Consider the following 22,897-nt stretch of genomic DNA (forward strand, 5'->3'; position numbering starts at 1 on the left):
AAATGTAGTCTCTCTTGATTTTCTGCATGACTGAATATGCCATACGGAAGGAGGTTGTGACATTAGTGAATTTATTGAGATCAATTCCTTTCTCTTTTCATTAAATATTTTCCTCATTTTGAGATGAACAGATATCCTCTGTTAGAACTGTGAAACTGTCACTCACCAAGGCAGCACATCTTCTTAAAAAGAAGGAAAAAAAGGATATTTTCCCTTTTACAGGATTTGAAATGATAAGAAAAAGCAGCGTATTTTCTGCTTGTCCAGCTTTCCTTTTTGATCTTGATTATCTTTGATATATTTTAACTTTCTGCAAATCATCTTGAGAAGAGCTGGAGGCACTGAGTAATAAGGCAGTGGGTTCATTACAACATTAATAGCATAGGATATTTTGAAATAGCTACTTTGTGGTGTTGATTTTGTGTTTACATAGTACCTTCATCCATAAAGATCTCAATGCAACCTATAAATTGCATTAATTCTGCTTGGTACCAATCTGATATAAATAATTCATACAACTGTCTACCTCTCAATCCCCTCCATTCCCCCTATGCCCTGTGGGCGCTCATTGCAGCCACCAGCAGGGATAGCATGGCAGCATTGCTCCTCAGAGGGCTGTATTTCAATGGGGGGGCGGAGGGGGGCAAGGAAGCAATGTAGAGGTCCTTTCACACTGCAGGTGTTTCGAGATCTGCAAAGATCTTGGGAGAGCTGTGAGATTATGGAGATGAACACCTTAAACAGTTCCATATGGATTCAAGTTTAGAAATTGACAAAAGTCTTTTTGTTTTTTCTCAGCTAGTTTGTATTATGTTCTCCCATACTCAGAAAGCAAAACGTATTTTCCAGCCTAGATGACGTTTATGTTTCCATGAGAGAGGCAACAGAATCCCTCACTCTGTAATCTTCTGCATCTAAAACACACAACGCCAATTTCTTCACAGCTGTCCCTGCACCATGGGCAGGGAGACTCCTGTTCATTTAAATGTGCAGTACAAAGAACAGATTTACATCTCTTGTTGGTCACATAGGTACATGTGGCATACCACAGTTTGCATATCCCTAAGAGTAGACAACACATTTATATGTCTAGCTGGATAAAATTTTGAGGCCTCAACGAGCTTTGGATCTTTTACAACTCTGATTCTATGTAAATATTGACAAAACTGTATGGAGAAAATCTCTGTTATGTAATTTAGACCTGAAGCTGTGATAGACTTTTCTGTGAATCACTGAATTGCTCTGATTTAGTCAATCATTTTTTCATAAGGAAATACTGTATTCAAACCTTCACTTTGCTCATCTAGTTACAGAGACTATAGTGGCAGCTGCTTGTCACTCACCTGGTACTACTACTTTTATAAATGGTGTTTTCAGACAGTTATTCACTGTCATTTCCAAAATGAATTTGTATGCAACCTAAATTACTCCCATTTATGTGACCATTATAATTACTGTAATTTTAAATCCAGTCTGTAGGACAAAAGATTGTATTTGTTGTATTTCTCTTGAACATAAACCACCCTTAAATATGTCAAACCATTAGAACGTCAGAGTTAAAAGAAGATAAAGACTTCGATACAAAGTGATTAAAAATTGGGAGAGAGATTAAATGCTTTTACCATTACACATTCTTACTGTAAATCTTTAACTTTTATGATGACCTAAAAAAGAATTAAATGCTAACAGCTGGGTAGATTAAAGCAAATGAACCAACCAGTTACTGTATCTCCCAACATTGATAATTAATATATACCTGCATATTTGAGAAAAAAATTCAAAGACTTCAAGAGCAAACCTAGGAATTAAGCTAATGGAAGAGGATAACACCAGCTATAAGAAATCAGTTTCATTAGTGGCTGTCTTCCATTTTTATAGTTCAACATTTAATTTTGGAGCCAAGAGTAATTAGCTGATTAAAAAGAAAAAAATAATGATTTTTTTATGAGTTTCTTTCAATTAACAGCACAGGTCAAAGTATAAAGTAACATATAAAAACTTTAAATGCTCCTCCAGGTTGTGATCATTTACCAGAAACGTTTAACAGGAAGAATGAACTTGCTGTAATCTTTAGCACTATAAATTATACCCTTATATTCAGTCTACAGTAATACTTAACACTTGTGTATATCCCTTTTTATCTGACATCTGAAAGTAGCCTTTACAACGTGTATTGTAAACATAATTACCCCCATTTTACACTTGGAACACTGAGGCACAGAGAGTTTGTGTGACTTGCCCACCTTTCTGTTTCTGTACATATACCCCCATTTCAGTCCTTCATTCCCTAATTCACATTCAATCTCTGTGTACTTCTGCACTTCTTTTGTTCCCCCATCACTTTCTTCCTTCTTGGGTCTGTGCCATGTTCCCACTACCTTTGTCTTTTCATTTCCAGTCCCATTGTGTGCATCTGTCTTCCTCACATCTTTCTCATATCCCTTCCCACTCTTCCCTGGACTTCCTTCTGCCTCCAACTGCAATCTTGCTCTGCATCCCCAGCTTCCCTGGAGCACCACACTTCAAGCCCAATGGTCCCTTCTTGTAATGAGACACATGGACAGCATTACCTACTCCAGTAATGTGGGGCTGCCCTTGCTCATGCACTGGCTTCAGTCCAGCTTAAGAATGTTATGTTTACAACTTAACAACAGAGAAGTTAGATAAAAACATAAAATATTTGTTTGGAAGGTTATAATATAACTTTGCTGTGTTTCTTAAATTCCAGAACCAAAACCACAGATTGAGAAAGCAGGCTGCTTCATAAGACAGAGTGACACAACTGACCCCACCTTGCTCTAGCCTCACTCTTTGCAGGCTGACTGCTGAAGAACCAGATTAAACACTACAGAGCCCTCTAGCCGGCATGTAGGACCAGGAAAATCCACAAGAATTTAAAGTACTAGCTTACAATTTTAACCATTTTCAATACATCACAGAGACATACCTACAGGGCAGTTGTACTCTAACTTTTACCACCATGCCCCACTTTTATCAGAACATATGAGTTCAGGCTTCACCTTCATGTGTGCAGAGGAACCGATTTTTTCGAGGGATCTGACCATATATATAGTGCTGAAGATTACAGGAAATTCATTCTTTCATATATATATAAATCAGCTACTAAGGAAATGCTAGGATATTGAAGCATATACAATTAGTACCAGACCTTACTGTGACATGTGTGAGTGTGTGTCTGTACAATGCTTATCCAGATGTGATAAGAATGATTCAAATTGAAAAGTGACCTGCAAGACTCTTGGAACAGGGTCTCCAAGGGGGACAGAATGAGGGAAGAGGAACTCAATGGGAGATCCCTTGACCCCTTCCTTCATTCCTTCCCTGCTGGCAACATATTGCTCCCCTCTGATATGTCCCCTCTGATATGTCCCCCGCTGCGGTGGGGACACAGAAGGGGACTTTTCGTTAAACCAAATACAGTCTTTGATAAAACTGTTTGGGAGCGGCTACGCTCCGAGCTTTGGGAGTCGGTGACTCAGGGCGATAAGGAAGCTTTCTCCCTGAGTCAAGTATGGAGTAAAACAAGGAAGAAAATACAGAAGCCTTTATTGCACATTATGAACCGACAGGGGGAAAGAATTTCCCCTGCTGCACTGATTTACTCATTAAGAAGAGAGGGGGAGTTGGGGAGGCTTCTCCCGACCGGCCTTCGGGCACAGGACGAGGAGGTGCTCCGCTGGAAGCGAGCCCTGGACGGGAAGACGTTGGAGTGCACGGCGCAGGCAGAGGCTCGTGCCGTGGCCCCAGAGGTCGTTCGGACCTACAAGCAAGTAAGTTGTTTTGGCAGAGTAAAAAGTTAACTCTGTGGTTGCTAGAGGGAACAGCAGTTGAATTTTGTAAAGATGCTAAAGAGTAAAGTTTTTGGTGTTTTTGAAATGTTTGTAAATTAATTTAGGTAAAGATATTAGTTTGTAATTGTTTGGCTATGAATAATTTTGCTGTATTAGCTGAAGATTGTATATAGTGCTATGTAATTGTAATTGTATTAGGCTTAAGGGCATATAAGTGGTGATGTTTTTTTGTGTTTTTTTAGTGTTTAAAAGCAGAAGTTAATAGTAAGAATTCTTAAATTGTGGATAGCTTTGAATTTAGAAGTAAGCCAGGATGCAATTGTATTATTGTAAATGATTTAATTGATGAAGTGATTTTCCTGTTTTGTACGCCCTTTGCAATGAAGTTTGAAGAGGTTTATTGGATGTTTTTTTTTGTGTGTTTAAGAAAAGAGGGGGAGATGTCGGGTTACATCATCCCTATGCTGCCTTGGTGGAAAGTTACAGCAGCAGGACAATAAGAATAGAGGAGTTAGATAAAGTTGTTATGAGAAAGTAGGGAACTGCCAGAGCGAGGCAAATGCCAGGTGGCCTAATTGGGATCAGATAAGTTGCATGGGAAATGGGAAACCAGTAAGCAAAGGGCCATGCATGTGAAAAGTGTGTGTATCAGACAAAGAACCAATCAGCAGCAATGTAATGTTGGTGTGTCTGACGTTTGCTAATATGGAGAAGCCTATATAATATGATGCATTGTAAATAATAAATGATTCAGCTTGCAATCATATTGGTTGTTGTGCTTTATCCGGCCCGCTTGAGAGGCACCGAGACGCAACATTCACCCACGAAAGCTCATGCTGCAAAACATCTGTTAGTCTATAAGGTGCCACAGGATTCTTTGTTGCTTTCAAAAGGGATAGTTTCTGCTGCCCGGACAGCATTGTGGAATCTTATGCAAAGATCATGTCTCTGCTAGGGAAGTTTACAGAAAGGATTCCTACTGTTTTTAAGACCAGTATTAGAACCACTGGAAGCTGTTATGTAGCCCAGGCTCCAAAGGCTGTCTCCATTTTTATCACTGTTTTAGTTAACTCAGCTCTAAGCAAGGCATATCAAAATGGTGGTTTAAAAACAAAAGTGTGGCTGCAGATCACACTGGTTCAGCTGACCTGGTGTTAGCACTGGTGGAATTTTTTGTTAAATTTCTCCAGGATAAAGAGTGCTGCTACTGTGGAGCTGTTCCCCAAGAAGTGTCAGATCTGGGTGAGAGTAGTGTGCTCACTCCTTTTGTATCTTCTCCCCATCCCACCCAAGAGTGCTACTATGACCAAGAGAGAAGGAAAACACAATAAGGTTAGATTGTGTTAGTAGATTTAAATTAGCGCAGTTGATTTAATCTGAATAAACTTCAGTTGAATACTTGACAAATCCTGTGTTGTACCCCCTTGAGGCTTGTCTATTACTACTATATATCAAATAGGTATTCCATGAACACAGGACTAGATTGTGCCTTTAAACATCTGCCCACGGTAGGAGAGTTGCAGGGGAGTTGAGCACAACTAGCACCTCTTGGAGACACTGTTTCCCTCTGCAACAGCCTAGCTGCATTGGCACCATCCTCTCCCTCCTTTGGGGTTTCTAGCACTGCCGATGACTAGGGAACAAAGGGTAGGAATTAATGGTAAATTCTCAGACTGGAGAGGGGTAACTAGTGGTGTTCCCCAAGGGTCAGTCCTAGGACCAATCCTATTCAATTTATTCATAAATGATCTGGAGAAAGGGGTAAACAGTGAGGTGGCAAAGTTTGCAGATGACACTAAACTACTCAAGATAGTTAAGACCAAAGCAGATTGTGAAGAACTTCAAAAAGATCTCACAAAACTAAGTGATTGGGCAACAAAATGGCAAATGAAATTTAATGTGGATAAATGTAAAGTAATGCACATTGGAAAAAATAACCCCAACTATACATACAACATGATGGGGGCTAATTTAGCTACAACGAGTCAGGAAAAAGATCTTGGAGTTATCGTGGATAGTTCTCTGAAGATGTCTACAGTGTGCAGAGCGGTCAAAAAAGCAAACAGGATGTTAGGAATAATTAAAAAGGGGATAGAGAATAAGACTGAGAATATATTATTGCCCTTATATAAATCCATGGTACGCCCACATCTCGAATACTGTGTACAGATGTGGTCTCCTCACCTCAAAAAAGATATTCTAGCACTAGAAAAGGTTCAGAAAAGAGCAACTAAATGATTAGGGGTTTTGAGAGGGTCCCATATGAAGAAAGATTAAAGAGGCTAGGACTCTTCAGTTTGGAAAAGAGGAGACTAAGGGGGGACATGATAGAGGTATATAAAATCATGAGTGATGTTGAGAAAGTGGATAAGGAAAAGTTATTTACTTATTCCCATAATACAAGAACTAGGTAAAAAAAAAAAAAATAAAAGCAGCAGGTTTCAAACAAATAAAGGAAGTTCTTCTTTTTCTTCAGCGCACAGTCAACTTGTCAACCTGGGGAGGAGGTGAAGGCTAAGGAGAGGCTAATGTTTTAAAAAGACTGGATAAATTCATGGTGGCTCTAAATCCATAATGGGGCTAGCCAGGATGCCAGGAGTATGATGTGTCCCCCTCTGTCTGTCTGAGGAGAGGATGATGATGGATGATGAGAGAGGAGAGATGATCATTGCCTGTTAGGTTCACTCTCTCAGGGGCACCTGGCATTGGCCACTGTCGGTAGACAGATACTGGGCTAGATGGACCTTTGGTCTGACCCGGTACGGCCTTTCTTATGTTCTTATGTTCTTATGTTCCTCCAGACCAAAATGTACACAAGGGCATGCTGCCTAGGCCCTGTAGGGGGATGTTTCTGAGTGGAAAGAAAGAATGACTCCTTACACCCTATCCCCACTTCCATACCTTTATGACTTTATTAGTATCTTGGATGGCTTTTTTTTCCTCTTTTTTTCAGCTTTGTCTTCAAGCTACTCTGACCGAAAGCACTCCTGTATTCACATCCTGCATATTATTGTAATAATCTTTGTACAAAATATGCCTTGTGAGGTATCATTTGAAAACTAATAACTTGCTGGTCAATAATATCAGGGTGAAATGTATGTAGCCACATCATATGTAAAGTTATCAATTCCCCCTCTATGATGTTCATAGCATATATTCAAATCCATGTAGCTCCAATGAGGCAGGAGTGGTTAAGTAAGTCTATCTTTAACAAAGAGAGTTTACCTCAATTTACATATAAGTAGTAAACAAGATCCTTGAGACAGCATGAGGGAGACCAGGTAAATCTGCATTTCAGCATACACAGGAGAGAAGACAGAGCAAGGAAGCACCTTCACTCCCTGACTCCATATCACATTTTACTGTTTGAATAAACGTTGCCTGGAAGGATAGTCTTTGGAAGAACCCACATCGAAGGGGACTGGACTATAAAAGTGAGGGGCAAAACACCCCAGGTATTCTTTTTCTATCTCTAGCTCTCTTGCTTGATCTTTCACCTAAGGAGACAAAGGAACCCGACCTCTGGACTTTGAGGGCAGATCCAGATTTCAGAATTTGGTCAGCTGTGTTGGTGGGAACATGTGGTAAGAATTTTTACCTTGAACAAAGTCTAGTTTGTTAACTCTTAGCTGATAGGAAGTATTTTATCTTTATTTTTCTAGTAACCATTTTTTAATGCCTTATACTTGTGCTCATTTAAAACCTATCTCTTTGTAATTAAACAAATGTATTTTATTCTTTAATCAAAACTAATCCAGTATTGTGTTTAAATTGAATTGTTTGGTTACTCCAATTAATGCAGCAAGTTGTTGTACATTGACCCCATACAGGGGCAACCTACCTCTAATATATGAACTGTCCAGAAGAGGGCTGGACAATGCCAGAACACAGTTTTTGAGGGAAAATCCAGGACTGGGAGCAGGTTGGGGTCACCCTGTAAGTAGTAACCAAGGATGGTGTAAGCCAGAGTATGACTGGTGTGTTGCTGACAGGCTGCTGGGGGGTCAAGAGGCTGGGCAAGGACTGTAGCTATATGCAGACACTGAAGGTGTTTGGCTGTTTGTGAGCGACCCAGGTTGGGAGCTGGAACAACAGAGCCTCGTGATAACTGCACACTAATTTTAAAAAGCCCCACACCTTTAGTACTGCAGTTATAAAAGGTTCAACTTGTATGCCATTGCCAAGAATGGCTATCTAACCAATAGCCGTATTTCACATTGTTTACTTGAGCTTTTTAGAGAATGGATTTAGCAGAGCCATATTCCAGAGAAAAGGGAAAAAACAACAAAACAAAACTGCAAGGTTGCCACAGTGCTGGCTTTCACATTAAATCCTGAGGGCAAGTTCTGTATACACAAAGCTACCTGTACAGGCAAATACTGTAATATTGGTACAGAGGTGTATAGTTTCTTCAGGAAGTACAGGCAGGGTTCCATTATACATCAAGAATATATACACTTGTTCTGAGGTCCAGAAAGAGGTGAAAGGCAGACCAGTTGAAGCCATCTGGATGAAGATAAAAGGGGAAAAACATGGGAAGTATCATTTTAGGGGTCTTTTATACACCGCCAAATCAGAAGGAGGTGGTTGAGGCTTTTCTAGAACAAATAACAGAAATGTCCAAAATGCAAGACTTGTTATTAACAGCGGACTTTAACTACCCAGGCAACTGTTGAAAAAGTACTACAGAAAAAAACTAAATATCCAATAAATGCTTGGAAAGTATTTGGATAACTTTTTGTTTCAGAAGATAGAGGAAGTCACCAGGAGAACAACCATTTTAGCTTTGACTCTGACTACCAGAGAGGAATTGGTTGTAAATCTGAAGGTTGATGGCAGTTTGGGTGAAAGTGGTCTTGAAATTATAGATTTCATTATTCTGAAGGAAGGAATGAAACAACAGAATAAGGACATTGGACTTCAAAAAAAAACAGACTTTAGCAAACTCAAAGAACTGGTAGGTAAGGTCCAAAGAGAAGAATATCTAGGGTACAAAGGAATGCAGGACAGCTGGCAGTGTCTCAGAGAGACCATATTAAAGGTGCAACACCAAACTATCTCAATGCAAAGGAAAGGTAGAAAGAATAGTAAGAGGCCAGTATGGCTCCATCAGGAGATCTTTAATGGCCTGAAAATCAAAAAGAAATCCTACAAATAGTGGAAACATGGATGACTTGCTAAGGAGTTGTACAAAAGTACAGCACAAGCATGTAGGGACAAAATCAGAAAAGGCTGAGGAACAAAATGAGTTACACCTAGCAAGTAACACAAACGGCAATAATAAGAGGTTCTATAAATACATTAGGAACATGAGAATGATGAAGAAAAGTGTATGTCCTCTACTTAACAGTTAATGAGAGCTAATGGATGACATCAATAAGGTTGAGGGTTTTAGAGCCTATTTTTCTTCATTCTTCACTAAAAAGGTGAATGGTGACTGCTTAATACAATAAATATTAACAATGGGGAAAGAAGATAAGCCAAAATAAGGAAAGAACAGGTTAAAGAATATTTAGATAAGTTAGATATATTCAAATCAGCAGGATCTGATTATATTCATCCTAGGGTACTTAAAGAACTAGTTGAATCAATCTTGGAATTGTTAGTGATTATCTTCAAGAAATCATGAAAAATGGGTGAAGTTCCAGGGGCCTGGAGAAGGGCAAATATAGTACTTCTCTTTAGAAAAGGGAACAAGGGGAATTATAGCCCAGTCAGCCTAACATCAATACGTGGAGAGATACTGGAACAAATTATTAAACAATCCATTTGTAAGCACCTAGATATAAGTAATAGTCATTATGAATTTGTCAAGAACAAGTCATGCCAAACCAGCCTAAGTTCCTTCCTTGACGGGGTTACTGGACTAGTGGTAAGGTAGACATGATTTATCTTGATTTTAGTAAAGCTTCTGAAATAGTCCCACATGACATTCTCATAAGCAAACTAGGGAAATGTGGCCTAGATGAAATTACTATAAGGTGGGTGCACAACTGTTTGAAAGACTGCACTCAAAGAGTAGTTAACAATGGTTCCCTGTCAAGCTGGGAGGACATATCTATTTCGGTCCTGCAGAGGTCTGTCCTGGGTCCAGTACTATTCAATATTTTCATTAATGCTTGGATAACTAAGTGGAGACCATGCTTATAAAATTTGTGTGTGACACCAAACTGGGATGGGTTCCTCGCACTTTGGAGGACAGGATTAGAATTCAAAATGACCTTGACAAATTGGAGAATTGGTCTGAAGTCAACAAGGATGAAATTCAATAAGGAGAAGTGCAAAGTACTACGCTTAGGGAGGAAAAATCAAATGTATAACTACAAAATGGAGAATAACTAGCAAGACCTTAGTGCTGCTGATAAGGAACTGGAGCGCTTAGTGGTTTACAAGTTAATATGTGATAAAGTTGCAAAAAAGACTAATATCATTCTTGGGTGTATTAACAGAAGTGTTGTATATAAGATATGAGAGAGAATTTTCTCCTGCTCCACTTGGTGCTGGTGAGGCTCCCAGTTGGAATATTGTGTCCAGTTATGGGGGCCGTGCTTTAAGAAAGAAGTGGACAAATTGGAGAGAATCTAGAGGAGAACAATAAAAATGATAAAAGGTTGAGAAAACCTGAGCTACAAGAAAAGGTTAAAATACCAGGTGTGTTTAGTCTTGAGAAAAGAATACTGAGTGGGATCCTGATATTCTTCAAATATGTTAAGGGCTGTTGTAAAGAGGATGGTAATCAATTGTTCTCCTTGTCCACTGAAGGTAGGGCAAGAAGTATTTGGCTTACACTGCAACAAGGGATATTTAGGTTAGATATTAAGAAAAACTTTCTAACTATAAGAATAATTAAATGCTGGAATAGGCTTCCAAGGGAGGTTGTGGTACCCCCATCACTGGAGGTTTTAAACACCATGTTAGACAAACTATCTGTCAGGGATGGTCTAGATCAGGGTTTCTCAACCAGTGGGGGTATGCAAAGGTCTTCCAGGAGCCACATCAACTCATCTAGATATTTGCCTAGTTTTACAACAGGCTACATAAAAAGCGCTAGCAAAATCAGTACAAACCAAAATTTCATATAACTTGTTTACACTGTTCTATATACTATGCACTGAAATGTAAATATAATATTTATATTCCAATTGATTTATTTTATAATTATATGGTAAATATGAGAAAGTTAGCAATTTTTCAGTCATAGTGTGATGTGACACTTCTGTATTTTCATGTCTGATTTTGTAAGCAAGTAGTTTTTAAGTGAGGTGAAACTTGGGGTACACAAGACAAAACAGACTCCTGAAAGGGGTACAGTAGTCTGGAAAAGTTGAGAACTAGACTAGATATAATTGGGTCCTGCCTCAGCATGGGGGGCTGGACTAGATGATCTCTTAAATTCCCTTCCAACCACCATATCTATGATATTATGTAATTGCAGGAGGTAGCTACCTGATAAAATTAAGCTTGTGAATTGCATGAGACTTTTTTTTTCTTTGGGGTACTGCCAGTACTTTTGGGAGAAGAACAGCATTAACTTAATAATACTGTATTACATTGAGACACCAGATAATAGCATCGTACACTGCTTCTAACAAAAAAAACAAACCTTTTGGCTCTAAACTTTCAAGTGTTTTCTAGCCCTTTCCTTCAGATTTTCCTATATATACAACTTGAGGAAAGCCTGTTGAAACGAGGCATCTGAATGGAAAATGTCAATATCAATTAATTGTATCTTAGCTTCTGAAATTCTTTTGCATGCATGGAAGTTTTTAAAAAAATGAAATATATCTATGCATATGAACATTTTATTTTTCCTAGCTTTTTTTATCTGGTTCTGCTTTGGCATCATTTGTGTTTGTCTTTATATATGAAACACTGTGATTTCAGGACAAAAAAGGTTTCATTAATAGAAATAAATACCCCATGAAATCGAAGGTGATATATTAGCATTACTGTGAAGCTGCAGAGTACAGAGACATCTGAACATGTTTCCACACAGTATTATTCAAGCTATGTTTGATAAGAGGAACATTTTTTTAAAAAGTAATTATAAAGCATGGCATTTCAGGTTTTTTGTTTTTTTTTTAAATACAGATATTGGAGCACCTATTGATTGACATCTACATGTAATCCTACTTATTGGATTTAACTAAATCTTTCTTTGAAGTGTTGTTAGACTGGACAAGGATGCTTTGATGAAATTTCACAATAGTTCACAATAGATTTTTTCCCCCTAGTTTGACAGCTATTTAATAAGAAGTTTAAATCTACACTAATTAAAATGTAAATAAAAATGAAAAAAAAAGTGCTCTTTCTCCAAGGCTTGTTTTGTGGTGGAATCATTTTGTAGCGTGTGGTACAGCAAGGTATATATTCTAAGAGTTACTTTTTATTTTATTTCATTATAGTGTATTCTTTCTAAAATATAATACAGCAGAAGACTCTTGTGGTCGGATATGGACAAAACTAGAGTTTAATCAGTATACGGGACTGAGTTTATGGATTTTAGGTAGTGTCTACAAATCTCTATTATATTATTCTGCATATGTTAACATTTTTCACTTTTCCTAGTGCTGCCATTGTATATTATTTCCTATGCTTTCTATTGATCAGCTCTATCAAGTACATTTGTGATATATGGTCTGTTTATTTCGTATCTTTTGCATAAAATGTTGCCTTCACAGTCTCTTGCCTATCACCTGTAATTGTAGATGTGGATTTAAGTTGATAATATATTTAGCTACAATCATTGAGTGTGCATTTTTTATATCAGTTGCATTAATCTCTGAAATTATCTTTTTATGTACCATAGTTGTCTTTTAGTTTTGTGTATCTATTTTGCTCATTTTTCACATTTTTGCTTAATTATCATTTTTATCCTTGCAGTTTTAAGTCACTTAGTTGACAATTGATTCACATTAAGATTACAGCCACTAAACAGAAAACATAGCCAGGAATATATTCAAACCTTTTATATTTTCTCATTGTGAAACATTTTATTGAGCTGGTATTTCAACTTACAGGATCAGCCTCTTTTTTTGGCAAACTATTTGGATAGTATATTGAGTTCTAATTTCCAGACATCATCTAACCACTTTATTGTAGCAGCCTATCATTCATTTGGGCTTCCAGCATAATGTGACAAAGGCACTTATATAGCTAAGGACAGACCAATAATTAGATAGAGGTTAGAGCAGGGGTCGGCAACCTTTCAGAAGTGGTGTGCCGAGTCTTCATTTATTCACTCTAATTTAAGGTTTTGCATGCCAGTAATACATTTTAACGTTTTTAGAAGGTCTCTTTCTATAAGTCTATAATATATAACTAAACTATTGTTGTCTGTAAAGTAAATAAGGTTTTTAAAAATGTTTAAGAAACTTCATTTAAAATTAAATTAAAATGCAGAGGCCCCAGACTGGTGGTCAGGACTGAAGGCGGCACGCGTGCCATAGGTTGCCTACCCCCTGGGTTAGAGGATGAGGAGAAAGAAATATGCATTATTTTAAATGGAAGTCAACTAGATTCACTATCGGTAATATGGCAGAAGTGAGCCTTTAAGAGGCACTTAAATGTGGATAGTATAGAAGCTTTGAGGGTGAGCTCAGAGAAGTCACACCTGGCTGAGGGGATTAAGTGGAAGAAGGCACAGAGGCAATTGTGCAAGAAGCTGACAGACGGGCTGTCAGGGGTGGGAATATTTGTGGAGCAGAATTATTCCAGCAAGAAGTAGCTCTTGCCACTTTGTGTTACTCAAAGGACTCCTCAGAGATCCAAGAATAAACAATGAACTAGAAATGGAGAAGGAAGGAACCTAAAAGCAACATGCACTAGTAGTTACGGCTTGCAGGGTAAAGGTAAAGCCAGGAAAAAAAAAAAAAGACTGAGTTAATTCCAGCCACTGTGGTTAAGTGGAATTAAAAGAGCTCTGGCAAACATGTCTGAGAAAAAAAATGCTACAGGAAAAAGTAAATCTGTAATAAACAAGTGGCGGGGTGTGGGTGTGGGTGTGTGTGTGCGTGCGGGGGAGTAGAATTAATGATGACCTATGCTTTCAATCTGACAGCCATTCTCTCCTGGGGCTGTGCTGGACAAGCCAATGTAGGAGATCGTAATGCTGTCTTGATAGGTAGGAAGAGGTCCTGCCTTGTCATTTGTGTGAGGAGAAAAGGCTCCAAATCTCAACATTCTTTCTCCCTTTTGTGGTAGTTATATAGCAAAGGACATGATCTAACCTGTTGATTTATTTTTTGGCCAGGGAATGGCATGTAGAAGGGGGCTCATATGCACAACTGATATTTATATAATTTCTATTGGGCCTGGACATTGGAGGAGGTGGAGCTAAGACTCCATCCATTCCTTCCTCCCCCCCCCCTTCTCCCTTCACTCAAGATGGGAGTAAAAACATATAGTGCCCTTACTCATGTGCACCAAGACTTGAGTCTGAATAGCTTGGGCAGGGATATAAGTGGAGTGGGGCCTTACATGGTCTTGTATCTCTGCAAGGACAAGCAGTCCTAGCTGCAATCTAACCAGTTTTGTTGTTATAAGTATAGCATCATAGCCAATAGGGATTCTCCATGTCTGCCACACAAGCTGTACATCCAGACTTTGCTCTTTCTCCAGAGTTCCTTCTATTCCTCATTTCTGATAAAGTATCAGAAGTCTTGTTGAATAACCACTTTCAGTTTTTATTCCAACCAGCAATGGGGGCATTGTCACAGGGTGAGGATTTTGTCTCTGATGTAGATGATTTAGCCTTTATTATGTGAGGTTTGACTAACCCTCTCTTTAAAGTCATGTTTACACTAGGAAAGAAAGGTTGGTTTTTACACCAAGATAGCTAACATGTGAGAGCTACCATGTCAGTGTGTTAGCTATCATGCATTCACTGTCTCATTGTGAAAACACACCAATTTTTCTTAGTGGAGGCATGAAATGTGAGCTTCATGATTTTGTTCTGTATTTTCTCAACTGTGAGGAGCCACAATTGAAATCGCAAAGAAAGAACATGGTTTGTGGAAAGTGGGATACAATTTTCACATTAAAAGCAGTAAAAATGGAATGTGACACAGTGTTCCTGCTCTGCTCCCGCATAGTGTGCGCTCTCCACATCTTCAGGTTTTCATTGTTATAGATAAGCTGCAGAATCCCCTTATCTTTGCTGCAAATTGGATGTGAAGTACAGGGGCGGCTCTAGCCATTTCGCCGCCCCAAGCACGGCGGCACGCCACGGGGGGCACTCTGCCGGTCGCCGGTCCCGCGGCTCCAGTGGACCTCCCACAGGCGTGCCTGTGGATGCTCCACCGAAGCCGCGGGACCAGCGGACTCTCTGCAGGCACGTCTGCGGGAGGTCCACCAGAGCCGCCTGCCGCCCTCCCGGCGACCGGCAGAGCACCCCCTGCGGCATGCCGCCCCAAGCACACACTTGGCGTGCTGGGGCTTGGAGCCGCCCCTGGTGAAGTACCACAAAATCCCAAGAGCCCTGTTTGCACCTCATCACTCGTAAATAAATAGGCCTGATATAGCTAGTTATTTTGAACAGTGATGAAATATGGTAAATAAATGTCAATCTTGATGCTTGTGGAAGTACTACCGAATATTTTAAGGGCAGCTACTGTATATTCTAAAATTCTACCTAAATTCAAGACAGCTGAGCGTGCTAAATACCACAAGTGGATTTTGATGCTAAATATCTGAGTGAAAACAAGGGTGCTGGAAATCTTACTGAGCTATTTGAACATCATTATTGCTTGAGCAGTATGTTTTGAACATCTTCAGTACACTGATTCATTATTTCAATTCATCAATCCAAGCTGAGGAATATCTTTGCTTGTCTTCTTTAGTATTATAATTTCTTCTTCTAGTTTTTAACATTTGCAAACAAGCAGGAAATACTCATCTTCATGTTCTTGTAACATACTGTAGTATAAATAGAAAAACTAGTCACTGATGGTAGTGTCACTTTAATTTGCAGAAACTTCTGAACTATGGAGCTGCATTCAAAGAATATGTTATCTGAACCAAAATCTAATTTGGTTCTTACTGCTGTAATTGATGTATATTTCATCTTACTTTAAATGTTTGGTTTTGGCTCTGTGCAGGAGATCTAGGGAAGATTGGAAATGAATGGGCTGATGATACTTGTTTTAATGATAGGCCATTAGTAGAAGTTCTCTATGGTGATGCATTGTTAGGTTCTTCCCTCCAAAGAGAAAGAACTATCTTGATTTTGCAGGATTACTGACAGCTGCTCTATGAATAGAGTAAAAGTGATTTTCCATACCTTTACAGTTGAACAATAGGTAGCAATAGAACAGCCATAAGAGAAGAATTTGGGATTGGGAGGAACAACAAACAAACAAAACCCAACAACAACAACCCACAAACAAGAAGAACAAACTTCAGGGAAGAAAAAGAAAAAAGTACAAGTTTAAAAAATTGTCTTTGAAAAGAAACATTTTTGTTTACCTCTCTGACAGAATAAATTATTTTTTCTCCCTGTGGCACAGAATGTAAGGTGCAAAATAATGCATAAATGACTGATATCTTTATGATGAGAAATACTTTCATTTTGTAAAAAAACAGACTGCCTGGATCACAGGTCAACCCCACTCTCACAACCTGTGCTTGCTAGAGAGAGAAAATTGTCAGTGATTGCTTCCAAATGTATCTTTTAGTATTTATTTCCTTTACACTTATTTTTGTTGAATATATAAAAGCATATTTTGTTGGAGAGGAGCAGGGAATGTGTTTGGCATGAGAGAATCCTAGCTCTGCTTTTACTGGCAAAACAAGTGAATTAATGAAAAAAAATGATTTGGGACTTGAAAGCTGTATTCGCCCTTGCCCTAGTTTATCGAGAGAGAGCGTTACATTGTACACTGTAAATTGGCAGCCAGCTATCATAGTTATGGCCTTTGAAAGTAAAATGGCTTTAAATCTGAGCTGCAGCTTATGTTAGGAGAAATTTAAGCCTTTTTTTTTTCCTTTTTCCAACTTAAACGTCAGTCATGCAGCCATTTTTTATTACAAATTTCAGAACACATCAGAGAGGGGCTGATTTCCCTGCATGTTAAGGTAATCCTTTAAAGGTCGCTGTCTAACCAATGTGAGCTTTTGAGATAAGGTACTAAGAATGGGTATTTTTTTATTATTATGCAATCGGATATTTTGAGAGCTCACTTTGAAATTTGAAGTCCTTTGCCTGCTGGTCCCCAGTTTGCCAAAGCTGACTTTTTACTGTGTAACTGGTAATATCCATGGATCTATTCTAATTATAGTTGCACAGGAACAAGTCTTTTATGGCAGTGTGTACTCTTTGCTGGACAGTAGCCTGGATGAAATTTGAGAAGAAAGGAGATTATTTTGACTGGTGCAAACCAGTTGTCTTTCAGATATGTGGATCACTGATACTAATATTTTCTGATAGGTTAGAAGAGTTAGGGGATTTTGGGAGGATTTACCTGCTCTGGTAGTATTTACAAATATAAGTAATTAGAGGTGTGTATAATACCAGATGTGCTTTTGTTACATATTTCCAGTGAAGTATTTAGATTATGAATCATATACTTTTCTTATTCCAAAAGTAGAATGTAAGCTTGTGTTTTGCTTTCCTGTTAGTACCTTTAACATAAATTGTCACAGAGACCCATTAACTGTTAGAAAAGAATTTATCATTAATTAACTAGTGTTAAGGGACAGGCATTGGCTAGCTTTGTGGAGCTGTGGAGCAAATCTTTATTTTCTCTTTTACTTTGCACTGTGAATTTTTATTTATTTATTTATTTATTACATGAGTTTAGTGATGGAAAGATCCATATGGACTATAGTCCTGGAGACGGCTGTTTACTGTAATCAGCAATATGAGCTTCCCCAATGCTGACCCACTACCTTCTCTGTTGCTTCATTGTATGGCTTATTCTTGACTTGGAAGGACTACTCCCAGGGGCAGAAAGTCATTTCAGTCTCCATACAATTCTTGGTCTTTTGGCTGAGACTGCCAACAGAGCCAGTTGCAATGAGTATAGCCAATCCTCCAGGATTGTCTTGAAGTCTCCAGGAATTTAAGATTAATCTTTAATTAAATATTATGTCATGTGATAAAACCTCCAGGAATTCATTCAGCCAGAATTGGCGACCCTAGTTTCAATGGTATTTTTTTATATGAACACTTGTTATAGAAAATGGACTGATTTCATTTCACATATGCACCAAAAGTATTAGGTGGTAATAATGAATTAGGGTCACTATCAGCATGGACTGGATTAGAACCAGTAATCTAGAGGAAAGGCTCTGTATTCCATTATAAATGCCCTGAGCTATCCAATCAGTTCCCCCTTTCTCCATGGTCCATTCCTAAGCAAGGAATTATGAGGAAAATCTTCTTACAGTTATTCTCATGACTGCTAATAAGTGATGCTGTAATAAAAGTGAAACCTCATTAAAGCTGTAAGAGTTTGAGGAAGGAAATAAAAATGTACAATTAAGAAGTCCAGTAGACTTTCAGCATTACTGCCATCAAATGCTAGAATTAAGAAAAATAGAACTATTTAACATATGCTCCCTGAGTGAAAATTAGTTTCTGTTTTCATTTGGTAATCATACCAAGGGATGAAAAGGATTCTAGAGTTCTGCAATGAATGGGTGGCTGGCTAGAATGCTATGTTTTTCATCTGTGCCAAAAAGAAATATGTACTACACAGACTGACTGACTTGCATATTCAAGTGAAACACATGTTCACTAGCTACTGACAGCTTGAAAAGTATAGTTCCAAATACCTTGGTTGATACTGTCTCTGCTTGTCCTGCTGGTGAGAGAGAGAGGGGAAACTTGCCTGTCAACATGGCTTTGACACCAGCTCTCTGTTCACGAGCCAGGTTGGAGCATCCTTGTATGAGCATGTTCCCACCTACTTGAGTACGGGTACCAACTTCAGCCAAGAAAACAACCCTACAAAGATATATCTGCTTGGATAATAACACAGCAATCTCTGTTCTTTTCCCCTCTTTTTCTATCTTTTCTCTTTTGCTTGTATTTGTCTGTGTATGGCTGGGGAAATTAATCTAAAAAACCTACAGTTCTGTAAGTGGGCTGAAATGTCACTTTTTTGCAACTTTATTAATATTGTTGTTATGAATTTATTAATATTACCATCTTATCTTAACATAAGAGTAGGAGACAGACCTGATTTTGAAGTTAAACTTTCTGTGAATAATGAAATTTAATAGAGGATTTAAATCATTTGTGGTTATTGAGAAGTTGAGAGAGCCTGAGACCAATTTTAAAAATTCACTAAGACCTATCACTAGCGATGGGGTTCAAAAGTAAAATCTTATTAATCCTATAACCATGATGCACACAGTTCCCCTGTTCTTACAAATGTGGCCCCTACTGCACCTGAGAGAACTGTGAATTCAATAAAGAAACAAGACTCCACATTCCATCACAGCAAATCTTGCAGCATGACCAGCCAATAATGGCTGCAGGCTCTTTTTGCCAGGTTTGCAATTTAGAGCTGCCTAAAGCTGATATTTCCAATGAGCATGTCTGACTTAGAAGATAAGCAGGGCATGATCTTAATATGCAGCACTCACATTGCTACTGCACCCTGAGACTTGCACTTTTATGCTTTCTGAAAATTAGGTTTTGATCCTGAAGTTTATTCAAGGATGAAATTACTTTAAAAGGGAGCACTGACCTCTATAGTGACTCTTGGCCATGTCTCCAAACCCCTTCTATTGAGCTGGGGGACAAGACAGAGCTTCTTTCTATTTGCTATAGCTGTGGATCCATTAGCTGCAACAATATAAGCCTGCTCTGGTAGCCACATAATTAAAGAGGCACTAACAGAAATGTTTGCTTCATGCTAATGATTTTCTTCTCCTGAAACCTTACTTCAGTGCCTCAGTCACCCAGTTTGCTCCCCCTCCTCCAAAAGCTTGGAGACCTAGCTGGATACAAAATAAACTTGACTATGTCAGAAATTCTTCAATTTGTAGGAGCAGGTAAAAGTTTAATTGTGACTTTGGGAACTTCAAAGGGACAGATGGGAGCTGAAAATACTTATGCATATTGGTCCTCCAGCCACAAAATGATATGCTCAAAGCAAATCTTCAATATATTAATGTTCCTATGAGGGGGGAAATATTATTAAAATGTACCTTCCAAAGTCATCTTTGGATACTCATCTCCTTTCCCCTCTTTGTTTGTGCTCATTGTTATGAGCAACATTAGTCTTTGTGTTTTAAAATTTCTTATGGGAAAAATGAGGAGAGCTTGAATGTGAATGGAGAAAGTATACTTTCCAACAACAAATGAGGATTCCAGTTCCCTTCCCAATATTAGGTTTTATTACATTGCTTTCCTTTTGAAATGGGCCTTCTATAAGAGCCTAGACATAGGACATAATGTCCTGTCATGGCTCCATACAGAAGAGGAACTCCTTTGATCAGGACATGCAGGTGACTAAAAGAGACAGGGAAGGATTTAAGCAGCAGGCCACAATGTTATTAATTTAACAGTGGAGAGGAACGTTATACATCCACACACACCCCTCACATATCAGGCATTTGCTGGGTCCAGTGTGGGGTTGCAGGGCTCCCACCATAAAACCAATGTGTTTGGGATAGACCCCATTCAGCCTAACCCCTAGGCTATCATAAAACACATAAAATGGTACTTAAGTTGTTTATTCCAGTTGCTTGTTGCTATAAATGTCGGGGTACCTCTCCTTGATACTTTGGGTGGCTGATGGGACATCAGAAACTCCTGCTACTGAATGAGCCACTCCTTGCCACAAGATACTCATATTAATGTACTTGTGCAAGTTGTTAGGACTGTGCCTTTAGGACAATAAACCTGGCTGAGTGCCTTTGTCACCGAACCATGCCTGTGGTCTTTCTCTATGAGTAACATTGAGGTCTGCTGAATTAGCAGACTGCGCTCTCTGCTAGTGCTGGTAACACTGGAGCTCCAAGGACAAAAGCACTAAGCAGCTGTAACAGCTTAGCAGCCTTGACAGCATTCCAGACTTCTATAGTTCATATTTGTACAATTATAAACTATTTTAGAATTAGGAAAGATCTGTGGTAATTGGTGGTTTTCAATGTTTCTGGTCTAAACTAACAGCAAAATTAAAATGTCATCCATTGTTAAAGGCAGATTCAATAGCATAGGGTAATTCGGTTCTATTAACCTGAGATAAACCAAAGATATGGTAGCAATGGATAGAAAAGAGTTTTCTGCCCTGTCCCATCTAGTGCAGGATGATACTTCTATGGCTCTTGAGGCATTGCAGCCCAAATTTTGGCAATACCTACAGATCAGACATTTATTATTCAATCAATTTGGGTCCAATGCAGTAGCAGCCCACTTAACCTCCAGAAATGCTAAAGGTTATACAAAAAACTAAACACTGTGCCAGAATCCCACTGCATCAATACAGACTATTTCATAAAAGCCAGCGACAAAAGAAAGGAGGCAATTCAAAATAGGTGGAATCAGGTGCTCAGATATCACTTGAAAGTGTTTACTTACAAAGTAGATAAGTAGATTTAGGGATCTTCTTTAACAGACGACTGTGGGGAAAAATTGATCTAATACAAAAAAGGCCTCAGTGATCTGTCTGTCTAATTCAGGGGTTCTCAAAGTTCTTTTGCACTGCGACCCCCTTCTAACAACAAAAATTACTATGTGACCCCAGAAGGGGGGACCGAAACTTGAGCCCACCTGAGCCCCACTGCCCTGGGCAGGGGCCCAAAGCTGAAGCCCAAGGGCTTGTAGCCTGAGCCCCGCTGCCCAGGGCTGAAGCCCCAACAAGTCTAAGCCAGCCTTAGGACCACTTTGGGGTCCTGACCCACAGTTAGAGAACTGCTGGTCTAATTCACCAGAAGACTATTTTACACATGCATTGGATTCCAACCCATATGTCCAAAGTAAACAAAGTAAACTGAAAAATGTGGAGAATCCTGTCTCCCTCCTACTTACATTATGGAACAGCCAAACTTCGGTGCTTTCAAGAGGAGGTATATGTAAGAATTAGTTTAACATTAGGGACATTTCTTTCATTTGAAGCAGAAATGTTTACATTAAGGCTCAACAATCGGAAACTCTCACTAGTACACAGAAATGCAGGTTCCTATCAGCCTCACTGGTAGAAAAATGTCTGAAACTACAACACTGGAAATCATCTATTCCTCCCAAGATGGTACAGTAGATGAAGTGACATGGCAGCTCTTAAAAGAGTAGTGTGACAAATTAGGGAACCTCTCTGGGTACAGCTTACGAAGTCTGATTGATTTGTATGAACTCTATGTATAACTCAGACCATAAATGTGTACTAAATCAGCCATGGGCTGAGAAGGACTCTGTCACATACCACACCCCCTGTGGAGAAGAAGCTGCAGAACAAACAAAAGAAATAATTAACTATTAAAGATTAATAATGTATTTAATAATGTATTATTAACCATTAAGGTTACTAATTTATTAAATGTTAATTTCTTTTGGTTGCTCTGGCAGCACAATGGCTATGGTAAGGAGGATATCTAAGCTGCAAGAATCCAGTTATTCCAGGTGTTCTGCAGCCAGGGTGTCTTGGAAGAGTGGAAAATCCCCAAAAGGGACAAAGACTATGTTTACACTTGGAGCTGGAGCATGATTCCCAGCTCAAATAGACATACCTCTCATCAAGCTAGTGTGCTAAAAACAGTAGAGTAGCTGCAGTAGGACAGGCTGTGGCGAACATTGGCATGGGTTAGGTGCCCTGAGCACAAAACCACCCAGTCCTTGTGGGTACACACTTGGGGTGGCTAGCCCATGCCACCACTCACCATTGCCCAAGCTGCCTCAACAATCCTATTTTTAGCATGCTAGCTTGATGGGAGCTAGCATGAATATGTCTGCTTAAGTCGCGAATCACACCTCCAGCTTCAAGTATAGACATAACCATAGAGACAGCGGGGTCAATGTAGAGTTAAAAAAAAAAGTTGAAGACAGAATTACAGGAAGAGGAGCAAAAGGAGCAGGTGTCTTGAGCAAGGGGGGGAAATTTTGATTGTCTTAACCGCTGGAGTTGAAGGAAGCTGAC

General features: G+C 39.0%; 1 protein-coding gene across 5 annotated transcripts in view; it reads left to right on the plus strand.

Annotated features, from left to right (window-relative positions):
* The window catches only part of PRKN (parkin RBR E3 ubiquitin protein ligase), a 1,176,340-nt gene that overhangs the window by 279,720 nt on the left and 873,723 nt on the right, over window positions 1-22,897 (plus strand). Inside the window, exon 1 of one of the 5 annotated variants that reach the window (XM_039529613.1) lies at window positions 16,860-16,886. The exons of the other annotated variants lie outside the window; for them this stretch is intronic. The gene's annotated coding sequence lies outside the window, so the exon portion shown is untranslated. Of the gene's footprint in view, window positions 1-16,859; window positions 16,887-22,897 lie in introns of those variants that run through there. 5 annotated transcript variants of the gene reach the window in all.

This window comes from Mauremys reevesii, linkage group 3 (assembly GCF_016161935.1).
Source record: "Mauremys reevesii isolate NIE-2019 linkage group 3, ASM1616193v1, whole genome shotgun sequence".
NCBI classification, from domain to species: Eukaryota; Metazoa; Chordata; order Testudines; family Geoemydidae; genus Mauremys; species Mauremys reevesii.